Source organism: Panthera tigris, chromosome B1 (genome assembly GCF_018350195.1).
Source record: "Panthera tigris isolate Pti1 chromosome B1, P.tigris_Pti1_mat1.1, whole genome shotgun sequence".
Taxonomy (NCBI): Eukaryota; Metazoa; Chordata; class Mammalia; order Carnivora; family Felidae; genus Panthera; species Panthera tigris.
In genome coordinates this window covers 158,123,208-158,145,668 of record NC_056663.1, presented here as the reverse complement: position 1 = coordinate 158,145,668, position 22,461 = coordinate 158,123,208, and the positions used below count along the sequence as shown (strand labels likewise).

The 22,461-nt window shown below is 37.9% G+C and overlaps 1 pseudogene; it reads right to left on the bottom strand.

Moving 5' to 3' along the window:
* Positions 1-10,900: 10,900 nt before the first annotated feature.
* Positions 10,901-20,590, bottom strand: LOC102957934 (annotated as a pseudogene).
* Positions 20,591-22,461: the final 1,871 nt, after the last annotated feature.

Sequence of the window (22,461 nt, the reverse complement as noted above, 5' to 3'; positions counted from 1 at the left end):
GGGTATAGTTCATTATTATTTATTATTACTTTGTAGCAAGAATAAGAGCTTTGTTAATGTTATAATGCCATTAACACAATAGTGAGATTTACAGATTCACAGTTTTACTTCATATTCTGGATATGATCAATAACTACAGCCCTCTGAATTGTCCTGAAATTAGCAATAGCAATAAATTATTAAAAATAATAGCAAAGAAAGAATGAAAAGTGCTACTCAAATCCTTTTTGCTTTCTCCCTTTTGTGGAAATGCCATAGTTGATCTTCTTTTCACTCAGCCACTGGGTCTTAAGAACTGTAGATGGCATTCCAACCACAAAAATGATCAGGTTTGCTAAATTTAGTCATGGATTTTGCTTTTCTTAGTGACACAAAATTATGTTGCTCTAGGAGAACAGCATATCAGGAAAAAGAATCATAAAAACAAAGCAAATCTCAAAGAAATAGAAAACAAGATAATTTTTTTTCAGCCTTTCTTTATAAGTTCCACTACATGTAAGTTTACAAAATGCAATTTTGGGCTCATGAGTTAATCAAGAAATACTGTGAAGGTATTTCAAACTATGGATAGTAGAAAATCTCAGTTACCATGGAAACAAGACACCATACATGAGAACAGACCACATCATATAGATTTAATTATAATGAAATGATAAATGGATAAAGGCATTTTTAAGCCTATTTGTGGCTAAAGTCCATTGAAAGTCCAGTTTCCAAGGAAACTTATGTCTAAAAACAGTAATAAGAAAAATTATGGGGGATAAGATAAACTACATTTGAAAAAGATTTTGAAAAGATCACAGCAGCCCCATCAATGAAGAAGAACATTTCTAATTTTAAAAGAATCACATTAAGATGAGCTTAGATTTCTTGTGAGAATCATGAGCTACCCATAGTGACAATAGTACATGCACTTTCTACACAGAATAATAAAATACTTGTTTGATTGAAAAGTGTTCATGAATCTAATTTTTAGAATACAATTGGAATGGCATATTTAGACATGTTTTTATTTTGAAGTGAGTTTCACTATGATTTGAGAGATCAAAGCATGGCTAGGAAACACAGCATGATCATGTCAGTGGATCATTTTGATTCCAGATTTTGTGTCCTGTTACCAAATTTGCTGCTGATTTATGCATGTGTGTTTGGGCTGAGCCAACAAGAAAGAGACCATCTGGAGGGCCCATCTGAAGTAAAAATGAGTACGAAATATTCACTATCCAATGGAGTCTCACTGCGAAGTGGATTTAAGTCAAGGTGGTCCAGAGAGTCCTTAAAAGCACCGTATGTTCCAAATTTTAGGTCACAAGGAGTAAGTGTATCAGCAGTGGGCATTAGAGTGGTAGTGAGCATTTATTATAGGAACTGTAATTTATTAAAGGAGCACAAAACTACCTCCATCTCTCCCATTGTGGGATATGAATACATACAAAACTATAGCAGGATGAGGGATAAGAATAAGTCTGGTAGGCTAATCCCATGTTAAAGAGCAGTCATATGACCAGCGTGGTCAGCCCCTGTGCATTCTGTGTTCCTGCTGCTCCTTCACACATTCATAGTAGCAGTCTCTGTTGATTTGGACTTTTGCAGAAAATGAAGTTTGCAGGCCATAGGTTTTGGAGTAAGACCAATATGGATCTGGATCTCAGCTCTACTCTGTTAGCTGTATGACCTTGGGCAAATTACTTAAACCATTTTTTCTCAGTTTCTTCATCAGGAATAAGATCTACTATTGGATTGTGAGTATCAGTGTCAATTTATTTTGGAAAGCAGGTTTTCTCAGCCTCACTCAGCACTATTGACATTTTGGACCAGATAATTCTTCAATGCGAGGGCTGACCTATGGTGGTAGGACTTTTAACAGTATCAATGCCTTCTGTTCATTAGATGCCAATGGTAAACCCTTCTCCCCACCACCCTCACCTCCCAGTTGTGACAACCAAAAACTGTCTCTAGACATTGCCAGTATCTTCAGGGGTTCAAAAGTGTTCCTGGTTGAGAAGCATTGATATAAAGTGACCTGCTAATAGTAGATAATAAACAATGGTAGTTATACATTGTAAGTTTTTTTTAAATTTTTTTAACGTTTATTTATTTTTGAGACAGAGAGAGACAGAGCATGAACGGGGGAGGGTCAGAGAGAGGGAGACACAGAATCTGAAACAGGCTCCAGGCTCTGAGCTGTCAGCACAGAGCCCGACGCAGGGCTCAAACTCACGGACTGCGAGATCATGACCTGAGCCGAAGTTGGCCGCCTAACCGACTGAGCCACCCAGGTGCCCCATTATAAGTTTTTATGGGTGGTATGTAGCATAGTGGTTTAGATTCAGGTTTAGCCACTTAATTTCTCTGATGACTCATGCCTTCTCCTGCCTTTTTTCAGTTCTGAAAATTTCTCAGCCAACATGTTTTTCAAATACTCACTTCTATCCTCTCATTTTTTCCCTCTTTACCGTGCTTACTAAATGAGCGTTAGAATTTCTTTTTCGATCTTCCGTGTCTCTTAACCTCTCATTTTTTTACTCTGTATCTCCTTATACTATGTTCTGGATGATTCCTCCAGAGCGTTCATCTCTTCAGGGATTCTCTTCTTAGGGGAATCTTTTGTTTATCTTACTTAATGAGGCTTTTTTTTTTTTTTTAAATTTCAATGACTATAATTTAGATTTAAAGAATTTTGTTTTCACATGTACCTTTAATAATGTACTTAATTTATGATTTTTCCCCCATTAGCTATTATAAAATGACAATTATTTTAAAGTCTTTTTTGATTGCTCTGTTATTGATGGTTCTTCAGCCTCTGCTGACTACTCAAGGCAATATGTGTCCTTAAATGCTGCATAGATTTTGTCAGCTCACTTTTTATGGAACTATTTGTTGTTGAGTTTCATTTTTTTTTTTTTGACTCATGGAAATGACCCTATTGATAATTTTATGGCTATTTCTGATGTAGTCCTATATGTTCACTCATTTTGGAAATGTTTTCATGTTAGTTTTTTAGCTCTGGGTCTCCCTGCAAGTCATGAGCAAATTTGGATATTATACTTTTTTTTAGATGTAGGCTGGGGAATCTTATTTCTTGAGGTAGACTTTTTCCATCCAAGGCTCAAGGCTTATAATCATGTCACATCGTTAGTAGGTGGATATTTGCCAAGGGAATTTTCCTGACTTCTGACTTTATTCAGACACTTTAATTTGAGTTTTCCATTGGAGTATTAATATCTCAGACCCCAGTGATTTCATTATACCCATCTGATTTCAATATTCTGTTACAACTGTGTATTTTCTTCTTATTTCTAGGACTTACATTTCTTTTTGAATATTTACTATTAATTTTAAATTAAAAAAAATATATATTTTTCTAAATCTAGCATTTTTTTTGTGGTAATAGAAAATGTAGGGGGGCGCCTGGGTGGCTCAGTCAGTTGAGCGGCCGACTTTGGCTCAGGTCATGATCTCTCGGTCTGTGAGTTCGAGCCCCGCGTCGGGCTCTGTGCTGACAGCTCAGAGCCTGGAGCCTGTTTCAGATTCTGTGTCTCCCTCTCTCTGACCCTCCCCTGTTCATGCTCTGTCTCTCACTGTCTCAAAATAAATAAAACGTTAAAAAAAAAAATTAAAAAAAAAAAAGAAAATGTTGGTTTCCTATGTCAGTTTATTTGACCATTTTACCTAGAAGTTCCACTTTATCTTTCTAAACCTCAGTTTCCTTATCTGTCATACTAGAATAAATATAGAGTCTACATTGTAAGGTTGTTGTGAAAGTTAAATGAGATAATGAATGTAATAACTTATTTACTGGACACATAATAATTGCTTAGTGCACACTACTTTCATGTAAATTAGCTGCTGCACTGCCTGCCAAATTTCAGATACTCAATAATTTATTGATTTAATCTGTAATTATGGTTATTTGTATGTATCCTCATCTCAGATCCACTCACAATTGGGAACTATATCAAGAATTGAAAAGTCCTAGCAAATAGTGCCAGAGCTATTCAAATATCTCTGCAATGTGCAAGACACAGTTGTTTTGAGAGTCGGCTTTCAAATGGGCAGCTAAACGGCCATAGAAGCTTTGACTAGGATAGCGGTTCTCAATCGTGTGTGATTTTGCCTCCAAAGTGATGTTTGGCAATGCCTGGAGACATTTTTGATAGTACTTGAGGGGCAAAGTCTTACTGGCATCCAGTAGAAACCACAGATGCTGCTAAACATTCTGTAATGCATAGGGTGGCCTCCAGCAACAAAGGATTACCTGACCTAAAATTTCAGTAGTGCTGACATTGAGAAACCCTGAATGAGGTTATTACACCTTGTCGTGTTTCAGATTCAGTTTAATTTTAAACTCAAACAAGTGTCGTGAATTGTATTTTTCACTGAGTTAGTGGTAGGGTGTTGACTGTCAGTTGGTGACCAAGGTCTGATTCAAGGGGGACCTTTCACATAACCCAGGACTTCTTTGGAAATACAGGGTGAAAAGCCGTTACCGAATTCACATATCTGTGTAGCAAAGAACAAAAAGGAAAATATTAACAAAAATAATACAACACCAGTATCACCAATGCAACAAGAGCCCTCACAGACAGATACCCACATGTACACATAAATACTAGCCACATACACAAAGGCTGTGGGGTTTGGGTGAAGCTTTTAGGGAGAATGTGAAATTAGCTAAGGATGTATTTGGATCTTAGAGTAGATCGCATCTAAAGTTCATATTGCTAAAATTTCTAGAGTTGTTATAAAATTGAACGCCTCTGGGATCTATTTCTTCTTCTTACCTCTTTGAAGATTCTTTGTTTTAAAATCATTCCAGTGTATTTTAATTTTCTGTTTCTGTGTCCTTTTCCTTTTCCAGACATCTTTGAGGGCAAATGTATTGCTTTGTTTATTTTTGTATATACAGTATCAAGCATGGAATTCAATATTTAGAAGACAATAAATGTATGAATTTAAGAATGAATGGGTGAATGACTAAAGCTGATGCCCAGGTTTACCATTGTATCTAGTGATATATAAGTATATAAACCCAGACTAGGTGAGCATTGGAGAATTCAGTGAGTAGCTACGAAGCAGAAGAGTAAAATGTAAGGACAGATGGAAACCCAGCCTCACACGAAATGACAACTGTGTAGGTCTGGAAAACAATGTCAGCAAACCAAAAAACTTGATATACAGTAATTCAAGATGAAATTTAAACAAAGACTGAAGTAATTCCTGTTGTCTTGGAATCAGGCAAACATCACTAGTCTCTGCAAATAGCAATGGCAGTCCCAAAGCCAAGAACATACTTTGCTTGCGTATGTGCTGTTGGTGTCTTGAGTTTATGACCATGTGAGCCAACCAGTTAGGCTTTTTTTTTTTTTAGCAGAGATTAGCACAACATCCAGCATATTATACTTTCCATAAGTTAGACATATTCAAATAACAGCATCAAATCTCTAACGAGCAACTCCTTTATTGCCTCTACTTGTGTTCTCAATTTAAGAAAAACCGTAACATCAACTAAGAAAGATCTAGAGAAATATACAGCTTAGGTGAAACATTTATCTGTTCGAATATTTTCAGTCTTTTTCAGCCAATGATTTCTAAAATCTTCCTGTTCTGTGCTCTCTTTAATGACAACCATTTAATCTATTCTCACTTAAGATGCTGCCATATTTTCATCTGGAAATCTTTTCCTCATTTTATAGATTGAGGAAACTGAGGCTTTGAAAGGTGAAGCAATTTGCCCAATTAGTGAGTGGTGGAGTAGGGATTCAAGGCCAGGTCTTTTTGGCTCAGTGTTGTGACCTTATCACTTCATGACCAGTATATAACAAATTTTCAGTTTTTTGACAGAGTTCTCCATAAGGGAGCTTTGCATTTTCAAGTTTTAGTTTTTCATCATAAAATATATTCACCATAAAATACTAAAAAATCTGTTTTAAATTAGTTATTTAAAAATTTCTTCATACCACACAACATAAAGTGAAAGAAAATAGTATCTTTCTTATGAAAGTTTTATTCCTTTCATGAATGTATTAGACAAATATAAGTATAGTTCATTTGATAATCAACTTAAAGCTTCCCTTAAAGATTTTTCATTTTAAAATTTCAAGTAAAATGTAGATATATTCTTGTAAAAGATTCAAATGGCAGAGAAAAAGCAAAACCCTTCCCTGTCTTTAGTTTCATCTCCAGATGTAGCCAGCTGAGCTTGTTATTATCTAGAATCCTCAGCAGCAAGTTTGTCTTCCCTTACTCTGTTTGTGATGCTGTAGCTGGGGCAGCTGGGGCTGTGCCTTTGCCAATGACATTCCCCAGACTGCTTTACCAGATGGCTTCCTGGAAGGTTTTTATCAATAGGGAGTGAGAAGAGGGAGAAGGCACTTCTCAGTTTCTTCTCATTCCATTCAATATTCACCAGTGGTAATTTTCCCCCGGCCTCCACGTTCTTTTGGCACTTCCAGAACCAACTTCAGGGACCTCTCAAAAGTACAGATGAGACAGAGGGGATCCCTCAAATGTCTGAACTCACCCCTCCAGCCCCTCTTTTATGTGTCTGGATTCTTGTAACCCCATCTCCTTTAGTTTTACCAGACCAAGGATATGGCAGCTGTTTCCTGCAGTTATTACTTCTAGTTTCCCTTAGAGTTTCCTCTGCATTCTCTAAGCCTTCTAACTCTTATGTTAAATAATTCCTGTGTTTGCAGTGTAATAAATGAGTTCTCTGTTTTGCTGACTGGACTCTGAAAAATATACCACTATGATCATATTGATCTATATCCTACAGATGTTTTTCTTTTCTCTTTTATTATCAGTTTAATATTTTATTATCAGTGGTTATTTTCATGTAAGAAGAATGTGAAGGGTGAAAATATAAAGAGAGTGAGTGCAAACCTAACTATGACAGAGAAGACGGTACCACCACTGATAGATGAGGGGTTTCAGAAGAAAAGCTGAACAGAGTTGCCTGGTCATAATCTGGCTTTGCTTCTCTGAGAATTTAGGCATTCCTGGAAAGGTAAGTGGGCAAGATCATGAATTAGTCTTGGAAGGTATAGTTCTCACCACAATGGGTTATCAGCAGGGTTGCATTGAGCCAGGTGCTGGTTTTAGTAGGAATATAGTCCTGTTCTATACTTTGGATTTCAAATTCACATTAGCCAGCCTCCAGTTCTCAGAAATATGCAAAAGCAGAACTTCTTTGAGGGTGTAGTGAGTGTCCTCAGCATGTGGTCCATTCAAGCATCTGGTAATGATATCATAACACTCTGCAAGTTTAACTTTGGAGTGCGCTACTCAGACCTCTTCCCTCTATATAGCTGACTCACTTCCCTCTATATAGCTGGTATACTACTGTCTTCCTGGGATCTTCAGTCACCATTAGCCTGGGATTCCCTTCACCTTTCTCATGTGCTGAGTGTTCTATTTCCTGTATTCCATGACTTCCTTTTCCTTGGATCACTCTGTCTGTTTAGTTAGGGCATCCTCTAGTAGATTCCTGAGAAATGGTGCATGAGAAGTAAATACTTTTCAGACATTGAGTATTTAAAAATAATCTTACTCTGTTCTCATATTTGATTGCTAGTTTGCCTGGCAAACTATATCTATATAGTACTATAGATTGGAAATAATTTTTTTCTTAATATTGCAGCCATTTCCCCACTTTCTTCTAGTTCACAATATTGCTGTGAGAGGTCTGAAGGCATTCTGATTTCTATCCTATAAACTGTTTTATTCTTCTCAGAAAGCTTGTAGAATCTTCTTTTTCCTCCTGTAATCTGAAACTATATGATGATATGCCTCAGTATGAGTCTATTTGAGTATATTGTGGGCCTTTTTAGTCTGCAGACTATTCCTTGAGTTCTGAGAAGTGTTCTTGAGTGATTTCCTCCTAACCATTTTTTTCCCCAATTTTCTTTCTTGAAACTCCTATTATAGTATACTTGTTCTCTAATTTCCTAATTTTTCCCCCTGCCCCCTTTTTTTACTCTTTTTCTATAAGATTTCCTCTGCCTTCTGAGTCATTCTTCCTTTTCCATTTCTGTCCTTGGCTGTTTCTAAAGAGAGAGTATTAAAATATACCATTTTGGTGCCTGAGCAGCCTTGTTAGCTTGCATCCTTCTTCTAGCAAGTTAACAGCCCTGCCATGTTTTACATCTTCAACAGTCTCACTTCTTTTTAGTCTAGGGTGTGGCTTTCTTGCCAATTCACCTCTCACATTTGGTTGGGTTTTTATATATTAGATTCCATTTCAGTCCATAGGATGAAAACTACACCCACAATTATTTTCAAGACCTGCCTCTCCCTCTAGACTTAAATATAGGTACTGGCATGTGAGACTTGTGTGAGATCACAGCCTTAAGGTTCATTGTCTTTGGAATTTCAATGTTGTTTTCAAGAGGTCTAAAGCCATTATGATATCTGATTATTCACCTGAGATTCTTCTTTATTCTCTAGAAGCTTATGAAATCTCTTTGTCTCTTATGTTATACAAATTTGCATTTCTGACTCTCCACTGAGAATGAGGCTCAAAATCAACTTTCTGCTGGACATACATGGATGTTCTGCAGCAGGTTAAACACTACTTGTCAAAGATGTGTCTTCTTCCTCGCCTCTTTCTGTATTCTGGATACTCTTTATTTTCACAGCCACCTACCCAATTCTCTAGGTATAATACTCAGGTTTTACTCTTAGCTCTTCACTAGCCCATTCACTGCACACACAATAATTACCGCAATCTGATTATTTTGATCTCTTCCTACAAATTTGTTGAATTTTCATCTTTTTTTGTTTATACCACTATAAGCTGTAAACTCCTCTCTCCTTGACTAACTGCAATAGCCTCTTCATGGGTAGCTCTGCTCTATGATTTGTGCTCATGCTCAGCATAGTTGCCAGTTATTTATCAAAATAAAACTCTGATTGTGGCTTCTTCTTACAACCCTTCAGTGACTTCCCATTGCTTACAAAGTAAAGTGGAAACTTCCGTAAGGTATTTAGAGCCTTTCATGAACCTATTGCTACCTACCTGTCTTAGTTGGCTTGGGCTACCATAGCAAAGTACCATGGACTGGGTAACTTAACAGACATTTATTTCTCACAGTTCTGGAGTCTGGGAGTTCCAAGATCAGGGTGCTAGCGGATTGGTTTCTGGTGAAGGCCCTCTTCCCACCTTGCAGATGGCCACCTTCTTGCCATGTCCTCACATGGTGAACAGAGGAACTTCTGGTGTCTTTTCCTCTTCTTCTAGAGGCACTAATCCCATCAGCAGGGGTGCACTCTCATGACCTTATCTGAACCTAATAAACCACTGAAAGGCCTCACCTCCTAATATTATCACATCTGAGGTTAGAACTTCAACATATGAATTTGGGGAGACACAAACATTCAGTCCATAACACTACTTCTTCAGCTTCATCTCCCCAACCTTCATGCCTTATAATTTACACTTAAATTGGAAATGTGTGTTTGTCTTAGCATACCTCGTGCTATTCCACATTTCTACACGTGTTCACTTTTTTCCTTTTGCCTTGAATGTTCCTCCTATTTTCCTTCACATGGATATTCTTACCCTTCTTTCAGAACTCAACTCAGGCATTTTAATTTCTAGGAAGCCTATACTTAATTTCCAAACTGGATCAGTTTCTGCTTTCTTTGTACTCTTAGTACGCTGAGTCTCCCTTAGTGCCCTGAGTATTTCCCTCCCTCAACAAATTGCTACTATGTGTATATGTTGTCTTCACCTCTAAATATCAAGTGCCTCAAGTACAGAGATATTACTTATATTTTTAGGCTCAGTGTCCGGCATAGTGCCTGGTCCATGGCAGACACTCAGAAAATGTTTGTTTCTAAACTAACCAACTGTATCTTTTTTTTCCCCACACCAATAAGAAGTGTTTTATTAAAAAAAAACACAGTGAAATAAACCCCCCAAAAAGCCTTTTAATCAGAAAGTCTGATAAAATTCAATATTAACTCAAGTTCTCAAAAACCTGTGTGGGAAAGCCAAAAGGTACATCAGAGAAAATCAGGCAGCTACTGACAAGGTCTTTGGTGGAAAAGTAAGTTGCGAACTTATACAAGCTGCCCTAATGATTATCAAATCTGAGTGTTGTTTTTTAAAAAATAGGTTTCAAGATATACCAAGGAAACCATACAGACACCCCTAACAGTACAAAAATATAACGATGAAGTTCAAGGATATAAGAAAAGCCAAATATGATAGTACAAACAAATAATCTATAAAATAAAATAAGCCTTTCAATCCTAGAAAATAATGGGAAAATCTCATGAATGTAACACACATAAAATGAGGACTACCAGCACATGGAACAATCTGAAACATTTTTCCAATGACTAAGCCGTGAAATGACAGGTCAGGGCACCATTAGCATGTCGTTTTTATACATAATATGTATTTAAATTAGAGTAATATTTTTCTACTCAATTACCATTTATTCCTTTTTACCTTTTCCCTCATTTTCTCTAGCAACACTTTTCCTTTGGTTTGACCAATTAAACTCAAAAGGTTTGGAACCTAAAGCGAGTATCAACTCTTATTGGAATAGTACTTAGGAAATGTAATCCTAGAAAAGGCAAATTTTAACTGAAGTGGCTTGACAAAGTTAAGCATCCATTCTCAATGTGACAATGCCCTCCATGTTAATCACTAGGTTAATGGCTTTTCTTGGCTGGATTCCATGACCCAGCATGATACTGGCATAGTCCATGGTGAGGTGCTGCAGAGCTATGTGCACAGACACCACCCATTTAAGCTTTTAATGAATTCAAAGCATCATTTTAAGCCATTTCAATAAGATAAATAAAAAATATTGCAGATATCTATTGGCCTGCTTTGCCTCTTGAACTGGCTTGGAGTATTGTTCATGACAGAAGACACAATAGTTAATTAAGTTGCTACTCTACACCCCTTAGCCTTCAACACTTCCTGCTCTTCAAACCTCCCAACCTTTTTTTTTTTTGTGGCAGTAATGGTATTCTTCATTAGCATCACCATTGTCATGGAACCAACACCTGCAGAGACTGGCTTTCTTTCTGACTCCTTCAAAATCCACATCTCCAACCAACTTGAATTTAGCAGTTAGGGATCTTGAACTCTATTCCCACAGTGATGACTGCTGCTCCCTCCTTGATCATATCTGCTGTGCTCAGGTTTGAAATGCTGCAGCAGAGACCACTATGTCTGCAAGAACCGTATGTTTCTTCAGTTGCTCTTTGGTAGAGTATCCAGGAGATATTGTAACAGTGGCATCACCTCCAGGGTGTTCATGCCCTCATCTGTGTGTAGTAGCATTGCAACGGGCATTCCAACATTTTTTGACCTCCTGACCTCCCAGCCAAAACCACATTCTTTCCTAGGGTTGGAATGCCAGTTTGCTTAATTATTTCCCAGACACCCCGTGGGGTAGCTGGTAATATGGAATACTGGTCCAAACCCATTTGCCTTACATTAATTACAGGAAAGCCATCCTTATCTGGAGAGACAGCATTGCAGATCTTTCTTCTGTCAGTGTGCTCTGGAAGAAGCAGCTGAATAAGGAGGCCATCTACACTACCATCATTATTTAGTTTGTTGATTAAATTCAGCAGTTCTTCCTCTGAAATTGAAGCTGGTTTCACAATTGTCTCACTGTTGATTCCTACTCTTGCAGCTGCCCTTGTTCTGTTATGGATGTAGGAGGGGCTTGCAGGATTCTCACCAACCAGAACCACACTCAGGTGTGTCTGCTTGTTGCCCTGTGCCGTCCGTTCTTCCAACTTCTGCCACACTTCCTGCTTGATCTGGGCAAGTTTCCTTCCAGAAAGGACAACTGCTTCACTTCAAACTACGGAGAGGTTGAAGGGGTGATGGCAGAGGTGGTAGCTCTGCATGGGCTGGAGCAGCTAGGTGGCCAAGGTGGACACAAGGGAAGCAGCACCCATCACTGTCCCCAATGTCTGCACCAGGCTAAATATGTAATTTTACTTATGTTGTTAATCTGTGTTAACTACTCAAAACATCACGAACGTTTTGCTGGTATCTATGCCTGTAGTTTATTTTAATTTTCTATGTTGAGATACTTTGTGTAAACATTATAAATTTGAAATAGTTTTGACATCAGCACTCTTTTTATAGTCTCAACCTTACATTTATAGCATGCATGAGTTTATATGCCGAGACTAATAGGTCCTATTTCAAACATTAAAACATTTTACGTTAGCTTTATCAGTAGGGCATTGCCCATGGATTCTTAAAGGTTGGCCAATGGCACAGTGAGAGTAGCTTCAGATGTGAGATGTTCAGAATATCATGTTAAAGGGCAGTTGCTGAGATCAAAGCTAAACAGTGTAGCTTCTGGAATGTTTATATCATCCATACCCTATAAAGCTGGTTTTGGAGAAGTGAAACATTAGACATTTTAATCAATATTTCTTAGAGTAAATCTCTGAGGAGGTGACAGCAAGTGAGAACCCATCTTCTGGCAAAAGTGAAAGGAAAGTGAATCATTTTTTTTCAAAGGAAGTAATGTGTGGAAAATGCTTTTCAACTGTAAAGTGGTGCACAATTGCTAACTCTTGAAATCACTGTGATTGTTATTAGGGCCAGTTTGAAAGTCAATTCCCTGTCTCAGCTCAGCCAAACTGCGAGGTCTGCCATATTGTCCCGTGACTCAAGACAAGTAAATTCCATATGCCATTTGTAATGGACTCTATTACTAGCTATTGTTTCTAGTTAACAGATCATTTTTTCTCTTATCCCTCTGCTCTCCTCCCCTTTTATAAACAAACTCCACCTCTGGACACAAGCATCACTTAGGCCTGCCTAGCTTAATTCTCCATTTTTCTGGTCAGAATAATTTATTTGGGGTATCCAAGCAGAATTAATCATAATCCTTCCTTGGGATGTTCATATGGATATTGGAGAGAGACAGTCTCTTTTCTATGGATTTTTGAGATGGGGCACTATAGACTTTGGTGGACTTTCGATGAGTAAACTTCTTGGATGCATTGAGGAAATCCATGGGTAATTTTGTAATGATAGAATTAGAATAATACACAGAGAGAAAATTAAAGTTGAGAGATGGAGCAGGTGAGGGAGAGAGTGCTAATAACATAATTTGCATTACTTGATCCAATTCTGTCTGAATCTAGCAATCTTTTAATTTATTAGTTTCATGGATTAATTTATCCTTTTTGCGTTTATACTATTTTTAGTTGGTTTTACTTCCCTTGCACTGAAAGTCTGTGACAATTATACCACTCTTGTCTAGGATATTTCAGCTACCAATCCCTGTGACCTCATTTTTTTCCCCCTAGTCCTTATTCTACTTTCTAATTGCATGACGGTTTGGTGGACCAAAATGATGGTATAAGGACACTGAACTAGATTACCTGAGCTTGAATCTTGGCTCTTCTACTTACTAGATATATAATCTTGGGCAAGTTATTCAACCTCTTTAATCTTATTTCTGTATCAGCAAAATGAGATAGTTGATTATATCTACCTTTTTAAGGATTAAATGAGTTAATGCTTGTGAAGTGTTTAGAAAAGAGCCTGATTCCTGGTACTGGTTCAGTTCAGTAGGTTTTAGCTATTTCAATATTACATTCTAAAAGCAGAGTAAAGATAAAAATATTTATATTTGTCTTTATTGTCACCTTTAAAATTGTTAGATTTTAGGAGATAAAGACCTTGACTTTTTGGCTTTCATAGATAAAGGCACCTGGCATAATCATATGTTCGTGATAAACATTGCCCTAGTTTACTTGTTCCCACACTACACAGTCAATATAAGAACATGTCATTCATAGCCTCCTTCCTGATTTGCTTGCCTTGATCCATTTCTTGAGGTGTACTTAACTTCTCTTTTGACATCATTATTTTCTACTTGACTCAAGGCTCTTGCTTAACTGTTCTTTTCCTCTTCTTGACTATGATTTCTATTCTACTTCTTGTGATGCTATTTTAACCTACCACCCTTCTCATAAAACCCTTAATGAGAAGAGCTCTTGCTAGGTTTACCCAACCCCTGTGAGCACAGTCAGGGCAGCATTCAGTAAATATTTATGGTTAATAAATTGCGGAACACAGCCCAAGCAGTAATATTCTAGGCTTACGGTGAAGGGGAGTTAACTACAAACTGATTGTATGACCTAATACAGGCTCTTCAAACTTGGTGTTTCTCAAACTTTGTTATTTGTTGCCTACTGTCTTCTACAACCATTAATTTTCCTTAGGGGTAAGTAATTTGAAAACATTTTTATGTTAAAATAAACAAGGATATATAATTGAATATCAAACAAAATTTACATGGTTTTAAGAAGAAAGCACACTCTAAAGAAGTGTCTTCATTTTTCTGGGTGTTGGGCCTAAGTGGTGAGAGACATAAGTTACTGTTCTTTGTTGTTAAAGATACCTCTGTGGAAACACTTGAGAAAAACAGTACAGTACTGTATACTTCCTTTGTCAGTGTCAGATGGGTTCATGTTCACAACAGTCAGAACTTAGTAATAGCTACCATTTCTTATATGCCCAAAACTCTGCTGTACACTTCGTGATAACATATAATTTCATATTCATAGCAAGTCTATTTTACAGAAGAGGAAACTGAATCTTAAAAAGTTAAATAACTTGAATGAGGTCTTATAACTATTTTGTGTTGTGACTTGGAGTCAGATGCAAGTCCATAAAGCTCAACTATAATGCACAGCCTATGAGGAATAATTTAGAATAACCTCATTCAAGATACGAAACTTATGGACAATTGAAAAGTCAGGAAGGGTCAGCTTGAGGTTTTATAGGAACTTCAGGGTTAAAGGGAGCAGGGAGAGAAAGAGAGCAGTATGTGTGTATGTATGTTTATGTATGTTTGTATATGTATATGTATATGTATATGTATATGTATATAAACCTATATATAAACACAAACACACACATATATGTATGTATATAAGAATTATAAACTTGAATTACTTGAATTGTAAACTATCCCCATATCTCAAAATTGAAGTGGTTATCATTGTACCTTCTGCCAATTGAGTTTTAAAACTAGCTAGCTTTTGTTCCAGGAAAGGATGCCATGGGATTTGCTTTGTGTAAGTCATGTTCTATTCAAGCCTCAAGCATGCATTGGTGAATATAATGAATACCAACATTTTGATGGACAGTTTTTCCTGAACATTGTCTCCCAGGATTACAGTTCTTCAACTAAAATCATTGGAGAAGGTCAAATAGCCTGCTTTATTGTACATTATTTACAATAGAAAATTTATTAAATTTCTTTCCTAAAATCTCTTTGATAGAGCTATTTACCATCATCATGTTTTCCTTTGCTTTTTCTCCTTTGCAGAGGTTGACTTGGCAAGAACTTTATTTCACTTTGCTATCTTATGGACCGTCTGGTGCATGTTTTCATTTATTTTAGCTAGTGAACCATTTACTCTATTTGGCTTAAAATGATCCACTATACTGTGCGATAGACAGCAAGAAGATGGGCCAACATATTTTCTCTTGATGTATTTGATCTTCATTGATCTACATATGCAAAGCTGAATGAAAACTTCTAAACATAAATGCTCATTTGAGCTTCTAATGTTAATATTGATTCAATTTGTGAGTGCTCGTGCAGAGAGTCAGACTGTTTCTCAAAGAGTGTTCCATAGAATACATATTAGTATCCCAAAATGCTTGTGCAAAGGGCTTCAGTGGTCAAATGAGTTGTGGAAATGCTATATAAATATATCTTGTCTTAAAGATTCACATCATAATTAGTATATGAATGTCTCTGAATCATCTTGTAATTAAAAAGGTAACTAACTTTGTTTAACCCAGGGTCTTCTGAACTTATTCGTTCAGGTTAGAAGTGTTGGTTCTCAGCTTTCTATGGCACTATTGTCTCTTGAAGCATACTTTGGGGAATACCAATACCCACTGGCTTTTAAGTCCAATTAAAACTAGGTTAGAATTTAGCTCTATTATTTAGGTAGCACATTTGTCCTTCATAAACCAAAGATTCCTTTTATGGGGGAATATATTTACTTCACAGTATTGTTGTTGTTAAATTAAATAAGTTAACACATGTAAATAATATGATACCTGACATAAATTTTAATTCACTTACTTCTTAATGTTCGTTTGCCTTTATTTTCAAGTAGCTCTTAAAATTTCACTTCCTTTATGAATTCTGAATCTAGAAAGATTCTCTAGACCTAAACTCATCTGAAGTAAATGTGCATTTCTCTTGACTATATTTTCAAATATCAAACACAAAATGCATTCCCCTTTCAATGATTACTCTGATTAAAAACAAAGATAATAAATAGACTCCCGCCCCCCTTTTTAAAGTTTATTTATTTATTTTGAGAGTGAGCAAAAACATGGGCACCAGAGCACATGTGTAGGATAGAGGCAGAGAGAGAGAATTCCAGGCAGGCCCCTCACTGTTAGCCTGACAAGGGCTCACATTCAGGAACCCTGGAGGTCATGACCTGAGCTGAAATCAAGAGTCTGATGCTCAACTGTTCAACCTACTGAGCAACCCAGGTGCTCTGTATGGTCACCTTTTATTGCAAATGTGAAAATAATATGGTTCCAGGGAAGGGAGTGTGGTGTACAATCTGTGGGTATTGCACCTGACATTAGGTCCCTCAACTGGCCAAATGCTAGAATTATCAGAGAGAACTTTAAAAGAAAGTTCTGTTTTCACTATAACATTTTGCTGTCTTCCTGTTCAAAGGTGACATTTTTCTGAGTTCATTTCTAGGGAGAGTCGTAGAATTGAGAGCACTCCATATTTTTTTTGACTAATTTTTCTTACTGTAACATACCTTTATACGTAAACCAAATAAGGGTTTTCACCCATAGTTTTGTAGAGAAATCATCATAATGAATAACAACTGGATTAATTAACACTTACTAAGTGCTAGGCATTAGTATTATTTGCATTATTACATGAAGTACATCAATTTAGTTTCCCAGAAACTGAAGTGGTGTATCAATCATGGTTCCAAACAGGAGACAGAAATCACCCCAGTAATTTAATATAAAAAATATTAAACTAGTAAAAGGTGATAAACTCCTAAGAGGGGTAAAGAGGCCTTTAAAAATAGAGGGAAGATGGGGAGCTTGGCAAGATCGCAGGGTAGGGGAGCCCTGAGCTCACCCCATTCTACGTTTACAACTAGATATCATCCACATCCGAGTCAATAAGCCTGAGAGCTAGTGATCAGAGACCTCAGAGACCATTAGAACAAACTCCATAACTAAATACAGAGAAGAAGCTGCATCTGAAAGGGGCAGAAAGGTGGAGGGAGCCTGCCTACAGGAGGGAGGGAGTTATGTGCATGGAGAGAGCGGAGAAACAGGCCCTTGTGCCAAGAAGCTCCCACAGGGAAGACTAATCCCCATAACGTCTGGCTTTAAAAACCAGAAGGGCTGAATTTCATGAGTTTAAAACCAGTGGGACTCAGCCTGGAGTCAGCTGACTCAGCACAGGGCTAGCCCAGAGGGTGGAAGGTGAGCTGGGTTGCTGCTTTAAAGAGGCAGGGGCCTGTGTGAAAAGGCAATATAAAAACAAAAGTTTACACAACACTGGGGGCAAACAGAAGACATATCTGTTCATACTGATTTCTGAGTGTGTTGGGGAACGTCTCTAAAAATGAAGGTGCCATTTTCCATCCCCTACCCCCTCCAGCATAATCACAGGGCCATCTGTGGCAGGTGGGGTGACACAGACACTTACTGCCTCACCAGCTAGTGGTGTGCTATTCCCACTTCTCCTGAGGACTCGCTCACTCCAAGTCTGCTAGCGTAGGCCCTGGGCACAGGGCACATTTTGTTAAAGCTGTGCGTGTGCCCTGCCCATGCCCTGTCCAGCCCCTGAGGGCACAGTTGCTGCCCCACACTGCATACAGCGCCCACCTACTAGGCCATGCCCAACCTCGTGCCCCCAGCCATTCCTGCACAATAGGCCTGGCCACACCCAGCCATCACTGTATGTATGCCACATTCAACCTTGTGCCCGTGGGCACCCTGGTACATAGCCCCCCAGCCTCTGCAGTGCTTCTGGGCATCTGGCAAAGGACTAGCAGCTCAGCGGCTCAGCGCAAATTTGGCTAATACTGCTTACCTACTCCCAAGTTCCCTGGTGGGCATGCGCTGTTGGAACTGGCCTGTCTGTGGGTCCCAGTAACACCACAGAGGGCAGGCACAGCCCACAGCAGGCAAAGAGTCAGTGCAGATGACTGCGGGGAAAGTGAAAGTGATTCAGACACAACAGCAGGACATAAGCAACATACATAGGATACTCTCCTGAAGTGCCAGGTTCCTGGGAACAGGGGACACTGCACTCCAGGGCACTCTAGGACCTCTATTGCATAAAGTAACTACTTTCAAAAGTAGAAGATATAGCTGACCTGCTAAAAGATGTAGGTAGGTGAAGTTATCCTTAGGAAATGCCTGTAGAAGTTTCCCGGAATTTCAACAGGTCAGAGCTGATTTGCAGGAGGTAGCTCCTGAGGTACAGGTACAACTTGTGGAGAGTGAGCACCACTGGGGCCTCCCAAACACCACTGGGCAGGTATAACATAGGTGGGAGAAGTCCAGACTGGAATCAGATATGGAAGCTCCTTTCTCTTGCGGTGTCCCTCTAGCGCCCTCCATTGAGAAGCCTTACATTGTGTCAGCTTGGCAATGGAGAAGTGTTTTGTGGTCCAATTCCAGTGTCACAGAGCATGGCAAAGAAGCGTGGATTTGGAGCAAGAACATGATAACTGGCACAGAAAAGTACTGTTATCATTCTCTTGTCACAGATGAAGAAACTATATTTCAGAAAGCTGGAGTCTCCAGGTTGAAAAGTTATTCGTAATTCCAGGTTCCAAAGATGTACCACTTTGCTCTATCGCACTGCTTAAATAGTACATCCATGAACTTAACTGCCTTAATAGGTGCTAACTATGAACAACCTTGGGTAGAGGGGGCTCAGGCAATAAGAAACAAATCAGGTATTGGGAGGGAAGTGCATTGTTAAAGCAGTCTCACAGAGGGAATGTCTAACAACAAATAAACCACAAGAAATGGACTACAAGAACTAAAATATATACTTTTATTTTACCTAAGGATGAGGGAAGCTTCTTTTTGTAGAATATAGAACTATATCCAGCTAATGTATGAAAAGGGACAGCATAGAATTTAAAATGTCATCAGTTTACAACCCCTCATGATATATGAGTATCTGTTAATATCAAAAAGAAAAAATGCAAACATTTGTGCTTCTTGATGGAAGCATACATCAGTTTTGATGTATTATGTGGAAAATCTGTAAGGGACTGTAGATGAAGTCCCTAGATCTAACTTCTCATTTATAGAAAATACAGGGACTGAGGAAAATGTTAAAGATAACTGCAAGCAACTAACTCTTGGTTTTGGCTCAGGTCATGATCTCACGGTTCGTGGGTTTGAGCCCCGCGGCCAGCTCTGTGCTGCCAGTGTGGATCCTGCTTGGGATTCTCTCTCTTTCCCCTCTCTCTACCCCTACGCTGCTTGCTCTCTCTCTCAAAATAAATAAATAAACTTAAAAAGTTAAGAGATGGAGGAAGAACCTATAAATTAGAAGCTTCAGAGACATATAAACCAACTGTAACACATGGACCTTACATGGATTGTTAATTGAAGAGCAGTAAAAGCAGAAACTATAAAAATAAAACTATAAGAATTGAGAACATTTGATAAAATTGTAGAATAATTATTAATGTTTTAAATGGGACGGTGGTATTTGTTTGAGTTATACTTAAAAAGATTTTCTATAGAGATATATAATGAAATGTATGTGATAAATAACAGTAATTTGCTTCAAAATAATTTGTGTGTAAAGGGGTGATAGGTGAAGGTACAGAGGAAAACAAATTAGTTATTATTTGGTAATTGTTGAAACAGGATGATGGGATTCATTTTTATATTCATTTTATATCTGTACATTTGAAAATAACATAAAAATAATGATAAAACGATAATGAAAAAGTTTTTCTTTCGTCAAAGCAATTTGACTTTTTAATGGGATCACATAACTTGCAAGTTGCTTGCTATCTAGTGGTAGGGCTGAGAGAGAAAATAATAGCATTTCCTACTCTATTAGAGCCATAAGAACCCTGTTTTTGTAAAAGCGAATTATCTAGGAGGATTAATATTTTTGTTATAAAGCACTTAATCTAAAGTCTATCTTTATGTATTTGAGTTATTTTATTTAATTAAAAAATCAAAGAAGGGAAACCCTCTTCTTCAAGATGGAGTGTTTGACAAGATTTTTTTCATAGAAGTGAAATAAGAGGTTGTTCTCCTTTCACTTCAAAGTGTCCCTGATTCTTAGTCCTGACTAATCTTAGCAAAGCTGATAGAACAGAGTGTGTAACAAGATTTCATCACAGTGTCCAGCAGTGTTTTTTTACTGTAGGTGACTTGAAACAGAGGAGAAAAATGTAAATTTTATTAGTTAAGATGTTTCAAGCAGAAAATCTCTTAAGGTATTCTTAGTCTACCAGAGTCCTCTATTTTGCTCTCAGTAGACATTTCTGAAAACAGGTCAGCAAGAAGCAATCGCGACATCAGGAGACTTCCTTCCATTGAACCCCAGTGCTATTAAAAACTATACATGTTATATTTTTTGACTCCTCCGAGGGCACTTGCTGGGCCTAGCATGGTTTCTGATATTCATGTGGTGTTGGTTTAATTGAATTATGTTATGAATTATGCATCAGTGTCATGAGAAGACCTGGCTTCCAGTCTGTGACCTACCATTAAGTTGTTATGGGACCTGGCATGAGTTACGTCACCTGTGTGGACCCCAGTGTCTTCATCTGCAAAATTATGATAATGCAGTACAAAATCACTACAAGCCTTTCTAAATCTGACATTCGATGAATAAAAAGGATCAAACTTACAACTTCTGCTTCATGTGGTAAGATAATATTTGAGATACTAAATTATGTTTTCTCCATATTGTTTCCCACCCCCCCAAAGATTTCCTCTTCAAGCCTGTGTCCAGGAGAAGTTTGCATCAGGGCTAAGATCCTAAGAGGAAGAGGAGCTTTTGTGGATAAAGACTGACCAAAAATCAGATGTTCCCTCCCATACTCCCCAATGCCTTGAGCCTACCTAAATTTGGTAGAATGTTCAGGCTACTCCATGGAAACGGAGAGGAGGGAAAACTCCCAGAAGTGACTATAATTTTCTTTCAGCCACCAGACAGAAATGGAATCAAATATTAATAGAAGAAAATAAGGTCACAGCTTGAATAGTGTGTCCACTGCATATATTTCTTGAAACATCCAGTATAACTCTTTTTTTTTCTTGCATCAGCTATTGTTTTGGTGTCCTATTAAGAGTCTTAAATGGCAATAATAAAAGAGATTTGGCATTTCTGTCATATAAAGTGCTATAGACTGAGTTGTACCCCTCCAAAATCCATATGTTGATTGGACCCATGTAATCCCCAATATTTGGAGATAGGGCCTGTAAGCAGGTGATAAAAGTTAAATGAGAACTTAGGGAAGGGTCCTCATCTGAAAGGGCTGGTGTTTGTATAAAGAGAAGAGACACTAGAGCTTTCTATCTCTCTCTCTGCCATGTGAGAACACAGCAAGAAGGTGGCCTTCTGCAAACCAGGAAGAGAGACCTCACCAGAAACTGATTATGCTGGCACCTGATCTCTAGATCAGCTTCCATAACTGTAACAAAATAAATTTCTGTTTTTTTAAGCCACTCAGTCTGCGGTGTTTTATTATGGCTGCTTTAGCAGACTAATACATAAAGTGTCAGGAAAATCAGTGAAGACTGATCTGTAGTGAACTTTGTTGACAGAATGTCTTTGGAGGTGAGCTACAGGATGAGAAGTTTTACTACCAACTATTTGAAATAATTCAGGATAAAACTCTAGCTATGTTTAACATTCCCAAAATGAAATCAGAGTAGCAAGCTGTTGGGAGTGGCAATAATTACATCTAATGGACTGTAAGTAAAATTGTGTGCTCAGTGCCTTTGATTTTGTTATAAACTCCTTCCTCTTATTTAGAACCTGCGAATTTTAATAAGGGGTAAGATCAGTTATATAGTATGTGCTGACAAGGGGGCAAAACTGAAGAAAAGTGGACTAAGTGGGGCTTGAATAGCTATTTTGTGGGGAGTTCTGCCTACCTGGGTACAAACAAAAGAACACCTTTTTGAAATCCTCCAGAGCATAGACATTTCTTCATTTAAATTTCTCCATTTAATTCTTCCCAGCAGCCCACAAACTATCTTACCACAAGCTGAAATCAAGAAAAATGTGCTATAACTTTAAAGCATGAGTTTCTTCTCTATTTATGATCACCTCCATTACTTGCCAAGTGGAAAAGAATGGTTGTGGACAGGCTAGACACAGAATTTTGAAAAATCACTTATATTTTGCTTGAATTACTAGAATAGTTGTTTGCTGTTGT